This window comes from Gorilla gorilla, chromosome 18 (assembly GCF_029281585.2).
Source record: "Gorilla gorilla gorilla isolate KB3781 chromosome 18, NHGRI_mGorGor1-v2.1_pri, whole genome shotgun sequence".
Classification (NCBI taxonomy): Eukaryota; Metazoa; Chordata; class Mammalia; order Primates; family Hominidae; genus Gorilla; species Gorilla gorilla.
The window spans coordinates 25,190,168-25,199,022 of NC_073242.2; positions in this window are offsets into that span (position 1 = coordinate 25,190,168).

Genomic DNA, 8,855 nt, shown 5'->3' on the forward strand with positions numbered 1-8,855 from the left:
AGGAGACAGGAAGGTAAAGGAAAGTTTGGAACTTCTTACAGACCTAAGGACTTAAGTAACTGTGGCCAAAATGCTTAAAGGAATATGGACACTGAAGGCCATGCTGATGAGGTCTCAGATGGAAATGAGGAACTTATTGGGTACTGGAGCAAACGTCACCATAAGAAAGAGCTTGGCTGAATTGTTCATGTCCTCGGGATCTGTGGAAGTTTGAACTTAAGAGTGATGACCTGGGGTATCTGGCAGAAGAAATTTCTAAGCAGCAAAGTGTTCAAGAGGTGGCCTGGCTGCTTCTAACAGCCTATGATTGGTGCCCAGACAGGCAGGCTGGAGGCATCTTCCAAAACAGTAGTGGCTCTTTGCTTCCAAGCAATAAAAACTGACACCAGCAAACAAAAACCAAAAGGTTTATTGGAAGTATATTGAGTACTTGTGGATGGATGGGAAGGCTGGAAAATGGGAAATAGAATTATGGGTAAGCACCCAGGAATCCCTGCGGATAAAAATGTAAGCAATTCTGAAGGGTCCAAGAATCAGGGACTTCCACAAAGTCCCCCAAAGAGTGCCAAGCTGGAATAGATGAGTTCAAACATTTTGAGCTATTGTGTTCTCCTAATTCCAGAGAGGGAGTTTACTAATTAGCCTAGCCTAGGTCAAGGGAAACTGGATTGTACGTTCACATGTAAGCTTTATGAAGTCAGAAGTGAGAAGACAACAACTATTATCAATCAATGTTTTCAACAGCCAGGTCAGTGTCTGAAACAAAGATGTTCAATAAATATTTGTGGAATGAACCAACGAAGGAGTGACAACACGTTTCCACCCTTTGGCCAGGGTAAAATAAAGCATCTGGAAAAAAAATCCCCCATATCCAAAGCCCAAAGGAAATCAGGGTAATATCACAAGAGTAGTGAATTGAATGGGCAGCCAATAGAGGGGGGTACATAGAGAAGTACTTTTGATTTCCCAGCGAGGTTTAGATGACAAATGTGGAAAACTTCAAATCTCTCCCAGTGTTTTTCACATTTCAACATAGCAATGAGGAATCAAGGTCATATGGTATCTAAATCCTTTCTTGCTTTCTTGCCTACACAATGGTGACCAGATTTGGGGTGCTGTTGACTGTTAACCCAAGGACCCGTATCTATCCACCTGTTCTTGTTCTGATGAAAAAGGTCATATGCTGGTGGCAACCATGCCCTGAGTGAGTTCCCTGAGATGCAAGCACATCTCCAAGAACATGCCATATGTACAAGAGGCTGTTCCAAGGAGAAGCAAATTTGCACATCCCACTCAAAGGGGGGATGGCAAGGATGGGTGTGAGAAGCCCCCAGATTTTCTGCTTCTTCTCTGAGGTGCTTTAGGAAGGAGCACATGTCTCATTTCAAAGGATCAAGGAAAGAACATCACCTGGGAAATGGGAAAAGGTCAAGAAGGCTCGATTTTGAAGCGGCTTCAGTGTTGATGATGAAGCAATGCAGCTTTCCTAAGTGGATCCAACTGCTCGTTGCTTTTACAGTGCAAGCCATTCATTTTGCCAGTTGGTCTTTACCATGGTAGCTCTTAAACATCTTGTCTTGTGAGGTCCTCAACACACTTAATGTGTGAGTCTCATACCCTCAGTTGGAGCACAGGCTAGGACTGGCCTTTCGAACGTTCCTTATAACAAAAGCAGGTCTAACGTTTCACCTCTACGTTCGCTGTAAGTTGGAGCGCTTTGTAGTGCTTCTGTTACTTGGGGTTGGAAGCATTGATGCTGAGTGTTTGGGATGAACCTGTCTGGAGAGGAAAGGGGAACAAAATGTCTAGGATAGACCTAGAGCAGAGGTCAGAGGGCCCTTGGTCCTAATCTGACTATATGCATTTTTTTTCATCCCGCATAGAATTAACTTTATTTATTTATTTATTTATTTATTTATTTATTTATTTATTTATTTATTTTGAGACAGATTCTTGCTCTGTTGCCCAGGCTGGAGTGCAGTGGCATGATCTCGGCTCACTGCAAACTCCATCTCCCAGGTTCAAGCGAGTCTCCTGCCTCAGCCTCCCGAGTACTGGGATTATAGGCACGCGACACCACGCCTGGCTAATTTTTTGTATTTTTAGTAGAGACGGGGTTTCATTGTGTTAGCCAAGATGGTCTCGATCTCTTGACCTTGTGATCTGCCCGCCTTGGCTTCCCAAAGTGCTGGGATTACAGGCATGAGCCACCTTGCCTGGCCAGGATTAACTTTTTACAATGTTATTTTTGGAGTCTTCAAAATTGGGAGGCTTTACATACAAATCTGGATTTCCAATTTGTCTTGAAGCTGTGCAAAGTCTTATGATACTAGGCTTTCCCATAAGACAGTAGAGCTGAGCTGAGCAGTGGCTGCCCCCTTTGGGCAGGGCCTGAGCTGCCGAGTGGAGGCTCCAACAGCTTTGATCACAATGTAAAGTTTGTATTTGTAGGCAGTATCCTGTAGGTATATGAGTTTGCAACCCTGAATCTACCTTTATTTCTCATCGGGAATGCCTGAGGTCTTAAATCTCTAGACTTTTCTTTGCCCTTTTGGATGTGGCTAGAGACTATTATGGGATATGAATGGGAGGCTGTTAGTGACTTGTGGGCAGACTAGGAAGATATAACATGAGGCTTGGTGTCTGCATGCTTTGGGGAAAGTTAATCATAATTTGAGTTCATCTTGGTGACTCTTATTGTCTGCTCTCAAGTTTTTGAGCAGAGGTTTGGTTTGTAGATAGAGCCTAAATCACCTATGTGATAGGTCAGATTGTAAAAGGCCTTGAATGCTACACTAAGGGTTTGTATATAGACAAGAGGTTTGAAAACACCAAAATATCCCAAGCTCTGCTGCCCTGCATGTAGTGCCAGGCTACGTGATGCCAATCCTTGTGTTGGGAGCCGGCTGCTCCCCACTGGAGCCCAACAGGGCCATGGGGAATGAATCACAAAGCCAGGGATCAACCATCCACAGAAAGACCTTAAAAAAAAGTAGACCATTTTTTTAAAAGTTTATACTTTCATAACATTTTGTAGAGACAGAAACCCACTCTGCCACCCAGGCTGGAGTGCAGTGGCACAATCATAGCTCACTGTAGTCTTGAACTTCTGGGTTCAAGTGATCCTCCAGCCTCAGGCTCCAGAGTAGCTGGGACTACAGGTGCATGCCACCACACCTGGCTAATTTTTTATTTCTTATTTTTTGTGTAGATGGGGTCTCTCTACGTTGCCCAAGTTGGTCTCAAACTCCTGGCCTCATGCAATCCTCCTGCCACAGCCTCCCAAAGCACTGGGATTACAGGAGTGAGCCATCACACCTGAACTCTTTCGTAAATTTTGACCCAGAGTCTTTTCTTTTGTGAACGTATGTCACAGATACTGATATATGTGCACAATGACACATGTGTGACCTGTTTGTGGCAACAATTTTAATACCAAAGACTGAAAACAAAATAAGCCCCTATTGATAGGGAAGCTGATCTAATTATGGCACAGCCACACAACTGAATACTGTGCCATTATAAAGGACTAAGATGTCTATGGGCTTATGTGGAACGATCTTCAAAGTATATCTTAAGTATAATTTAAAAATTGCAAGGTGCTGGCCAGGCACGGTGGCTCATGCCTGTAATCTCAGCACTTTGGGAGGCCGACGAGGGCGGATCACTTGAGGTCAGGAGTTGGAGAGCAGCCTAGACAATATGGTGAAACCCCGTCTCTACTAAAAATACAAAAATCAGCCAGGCATGGTGGTGGGCGCCTGTAATCCCAGTAACTCGGGAGGCTCAGGCAGGAGAATCGCTTGAACCCAGGAGGCGGAGGTTGCAGTGAGCCGAGATTGCGCCATTGCACTCCAGCCTGGGCATTGCAGCAAGAATCTGTCTAAAAAAAAGAAAAAAAACTGCGAGGTGTTGATTAGTATTTTTACTGTGTTTCCATTTATTTAAAAAGCGTGCAGATGCTTATTTTTGTATAAGGTAAACACTTACTTTGTATTTTTATATCTTTAGGAGGTCCACAGTAAGTGCTAGGGCACCGGAGTTGAGAGATAGACGTTCTTTTCATTGTACATCTTTATGTATTGTTTGCTTATTAGACCATGTTGATATATGTTATTCTTTTTCAATAATAAAAATCGAGTTGTGTGCATGTAATTTTGAGCTTCATTTCTCCTGGAGGCTGCTAAGTTCTTTTTTCTACGAGCTGCAGTACAGTTTTGAAGGAAGAATCCCTAGTCCTGTTTTCCTAGCAGGACAGAGCAGGTTGTCCTGGGCCCCTGATGAGAGCTGGGATTCATTTCCTGGAATTCTGGGTGAGAACAGTGGCCAGCTGCTACGTGGGGCTTTGGGGAGCTGCTTAGCAAGTGGGCAGGAAGGATACAGGGCCAGAAAGCAATTCTGTGCTGCTTTTTGCATCTCACCTTGTATAATATTTTCAGCCTGACATGTCCCCTTTCACTACTTCACATATTGAATGCACACAGTGTTATTTGTCCTTTCCTCTCTGGGGACCTTTCAAAAAATAAATAGCAGAGATAAAACTCTATCTTGGAGGACTGCGTCCTCTCTTGCAGCTCCCAAAACACAGGCCATGATGGGTCTCTTGCCTCAGTACTGAGGATATAGATGAGGTGAGTTAGGGCAAGGGGGACCCAGTTCGAGACCCACGAAGGACTGTCAAGGGGGTCATAGGAGATAAATTGCTCTGTCAAAAAGAGGGAAAAGGATTCTGGAAAAAGGGAGGCAAGAGCATGAAATCATCTTGGGAACACGACGCATTCATTCTGAAATCAGAGAGATGCTCAGCGTGGCTGGGATGTCAGTTAAAAATGGCAGAAGTAGAAGTGGATGAGAGTGGAAAATTCTGTAGGGGCTTTAAAATTTATTTTGAAAAAAATTAGATTCCTAGGAGGTTTTTTAAAAATAAGAGAGTAAAGACTCACTTTATTTGACAAAGGTAATTAGTAGTATAGAATATGGTTACCAGAACAAATCCCTCCTAGCTAAAACCAGAAGAGAGACAGTTATCCTTCCTAGCCCGAGGTGATAAACCCTAAAAGAAGGCAGTGACAGTAGCAATATAAGGTTGAGGGCAGATCTGAAAGAGATTTGTGAAATAAAATCAAATAGCTTGATTTAGGGACTAAATGAAGAAGCAGATGGAATGTCAACAATGACCGAGTGTCTGGCTTGGAGTGAATGGTGACTAGGTTGGGGAGGTAATTTTTTTTTTTTTTTTTTAAGGCAGGATCTTGCTCTGTCGCCCAGGCTGGAGTGCAGTGGCATGATCATAGCTCACTGCAGCCTTGAACTCCTGGGCTCAAGTGATCCTCCTGCCTCAGCCTCCCAAGTAGCTGGGACTGCAGGCACACACCATCATGCCTGGCTAATTTTTTAACGTTTTGTAGAAATGGGATCTTGCTATGTTCCTCAGGATGGTCTTGATCTTCTGGGCTCAAGCAATCCTCCCACCTTGGCCTCCCAAAGTGCAGGATTACTGGCATGAGCGACCGTGTCCTGCCCCAGGCAGTAACTTTACCTCTTACAGCTGGAGGAGTAGTTTTTAACCTTGAAGTTTTTATCTTTGCATTTCATCCACAATAATAAGAGTTGTTTGTCAGTGAATGTCCTCTAATTGCATGAATTTACTTGACTAAATATATATGACGTCCTCATGCCGGGGCTAGCACAAGGGACTTTGTAAGGTACAAAGGTCACATTAATTTTTGGAGTAGGATATTTTAGATCTCTCTCCCTCTCCTCCAAGAGAACCAGCAAAGGTTCTTCCTCCTATCTAAAGAACAATGAAAGCATCAATAAAAATTAAAAATAAATAACACTATTGTCTTTTGAAGATCAATTTCAAGTCCTGCCACTTCAGTAATTTTCCCTGTATACCAGTACAATGTTTTTTTCTACATAAACAGCAATAACTTGGGGGTTACTCAGGGAAGACAGTAAGGAGATGACTAAATTATGAACAAAATCATTAATCAAAGACTGCACAAGACTAGCAAGTATCATAGCTGCTGAGTGTGACAATACTTTTGTTTTGTTGTGAGCAGCTCAGACCCAAGCGGAATGGATGAGCCTTTGGAATTGCTTGGAGGGAGGAACAATGGAGGATCAATACTCACTGGCAGTATGGCTTCTCTGGCCACCGCAAAGCCTGCTCAATGACAACCTGGCTAGGTCTCTTGGCCCTGTTGGGATGAGGCTGTTGTGCTGTCTTGGGGAGGGCAATCCTTCCTCTTGACAGTTTCCTGGAATTTGCTGGGCTTAGAGGCTGCTTTCCTTTGCCTCAAGCAGGATTTAACAAGCTGTGGAGGTTTTCGGTTCTGCTGCTTTTTCTGCAACTCTTTTCTTGTTCAGTTGCCAGCAGGCCTTCGTCCTTCTAGGATTCCAAGCTGTGGCTTCTCTGAAGGCTGATGTAATGGTTCTAAGCCTCAGAATAGAAGACCCACTTTTTGATATGATCTCTCTGTTGTCAGCCTGTATGTTCACCTCACTGACTCCTCTTTTCCCTCTTAGCCGCCCTTCTAAATGTCCTACCAGCATCTTTAAATGTCTTTCCCCATGAGGATCTCTCCTTGGTTCTCCTTTGATCTCTATTTACTCTCTTCTTAGGCTACTCCATTAAATTGCATGGTTTCAGCTGATGAATCTACATAAAAAGACTCCAAAGCATTCATCTTTAGGTTCAACTTCTTGCTTGAATTCTGGTCCAGCATTCATTCATTTATTCGTTGATCAATTCATTCAGAAAACATTTATTGCCCATCTGTGCTATGCCAGACCCTGCCCTAAGCAGTGGGCATAGAGACGAGACAGACACAACCCCGGCCCTCATGAAACCTCCATTCTAACTCTTCCAGTTATCTGTTAGACATTTAGACTTACATGTGTCTCAAACCTGTCCCAGTCTGGATATATAACCTGTGCCATCCAACCTGCTCCCTCAGCCTGGCAGACTTCTGTTAAGGGCCTCACAGTCTCTGGGGCCACCCAGTTACACACATCTCCTCTATGTCTTATCCCCAACACTCACTCTCCACTGTGTCCCTACCACCAATGTTCTGTGCCATTCATGTTCGCTTCCAGGTCCCCTTAAAGGCAGGAAATGAAGAGTAGAGAGAAGACACAGCGAGTTTCAAGACCTCATATTTTGGGATGCAAGCAACGATTCTTCATTTTTCTTTTCTTTTTCTTAGAGTTGGAGATGAGGTCTGGAGATGTTTCCCAGGCTGGATTTGAACTTCTGGGCTCATGTCATCCTCCTGTCTCGGCCTCCAGAGTAGCTGGGACCACAGGCACATGCCACCATGCCTGGCTGGTTACTGTCCACGTTTAAAGATTAAAAAAAAAAATCAAGGGTGTTTGAAAAAAAAAATACTACCCTGTCTGTGTGTTCATTTACATAACCCTATAGGCACTGGAGTTTTTGATATCTAGGTAGGTCAACAGAACAAAAAGGCTCCTTTCTCACCTACCCCAAAGCCCAGATCAACAAAACAGTTCAAAAAAAAGAAAGAAGAAAAAAAAAGAAAAAAACCTCAGCTGCGCAGACAAACACAGAAACTGAGGATGGGGAAGAGAAGAAAGCTGTGGATTCTATTCCAGGTGCAATTTCCAATCTCCCATGCATAGTAACAGACAACTCCTTCCTAATGTAAATTGCCAGCCTTCAAGTGTTCTTAGGTGGTATTTGAATTTAAGTAAAAAATCTCCTTGGGCAACTACCTGACGGCCAACAGCTTTTACAACATGTTTTCTGATATAAACTGTTTTACAAAGAGCTTGTATCTTTTTACTACCAAGCATTACATTCTGAACAGAAACTTAATAAGATTTTTCAGCAGAGATTTTTAAGAGTTTCCATCATAGGACCTAACAACAACTGTGTTCTATTATTTTTAGTGCAAGAGTAAAGACCCAAGAGAAACAGCATTTTCAATTTGACTTTATGGCCCCCCAAGTTGTGCTCAAGGTAAATGAAAGTTGAAAACTGGTACTGGGAAAAGAGCAAAGACTTTCAACTCCAACTTGGGTTTGAAATCCACTATTACTTATGAGCTATTGCACTTTGGGCAAGTTGCTTAAGTCATTTGTGTCTCAGTTTTCTCATCTATTAACAAAAGTAATTCTACTCTACAGAATTGATGCAGCAAAGGTTTATAGCATGGAGCCTCATACACAGTAGGGTATCCCAAATGCTTTAGTTCTATGTAACTCAACTCAAACCAGCTTAAGAAAAAATGAAAATTTCTTGGCCTGCCTAACTGAAAAGTTCAGCGTAAGGTGGCTTCAGGCATAGCTGGATCTAGGAGCTCAAACAATGTCATCAGGATACAATCACCCCCAACTTTAGGCTTCATTCTTCATTGAGCCCAGTGGACTAGCTAGCTTATTTCCGGAGCAAGCAAAACAGAAAACTCTGAAAGAACAGAGGCTGAGATGCAGAAGGCCTGGATGAACCCTTTCTGGACAGGAAAAAACAGGTTTGGACACCATAGCCCATGTGATGTGTCCTAGTGGGAATGGCATTCAGGCCAGCGTAAGGACACATTTCATCTTCAAGGGCAGCAAAGATCCCCTGGTGGCCATCAAGCAGACCACCCAGAGGCAAAGCTCCTTAGCTGAGGAATTCAGAAGTAATTAGACTATTATCTGAAGCAGACATCTGGTACCAGGCTTCTTTTCTAAAATGTGTAAGAAACTAGAATTTCTATACATCTCTGCATAGCATGCATGTCAGAACTCATTGTGCAAACCTTGCTGACATCAAGGCACCAAAATATCTACAAATGTAATCATTTATCATGACCAACATGGATGATAGGGCCCAAATTACCCTT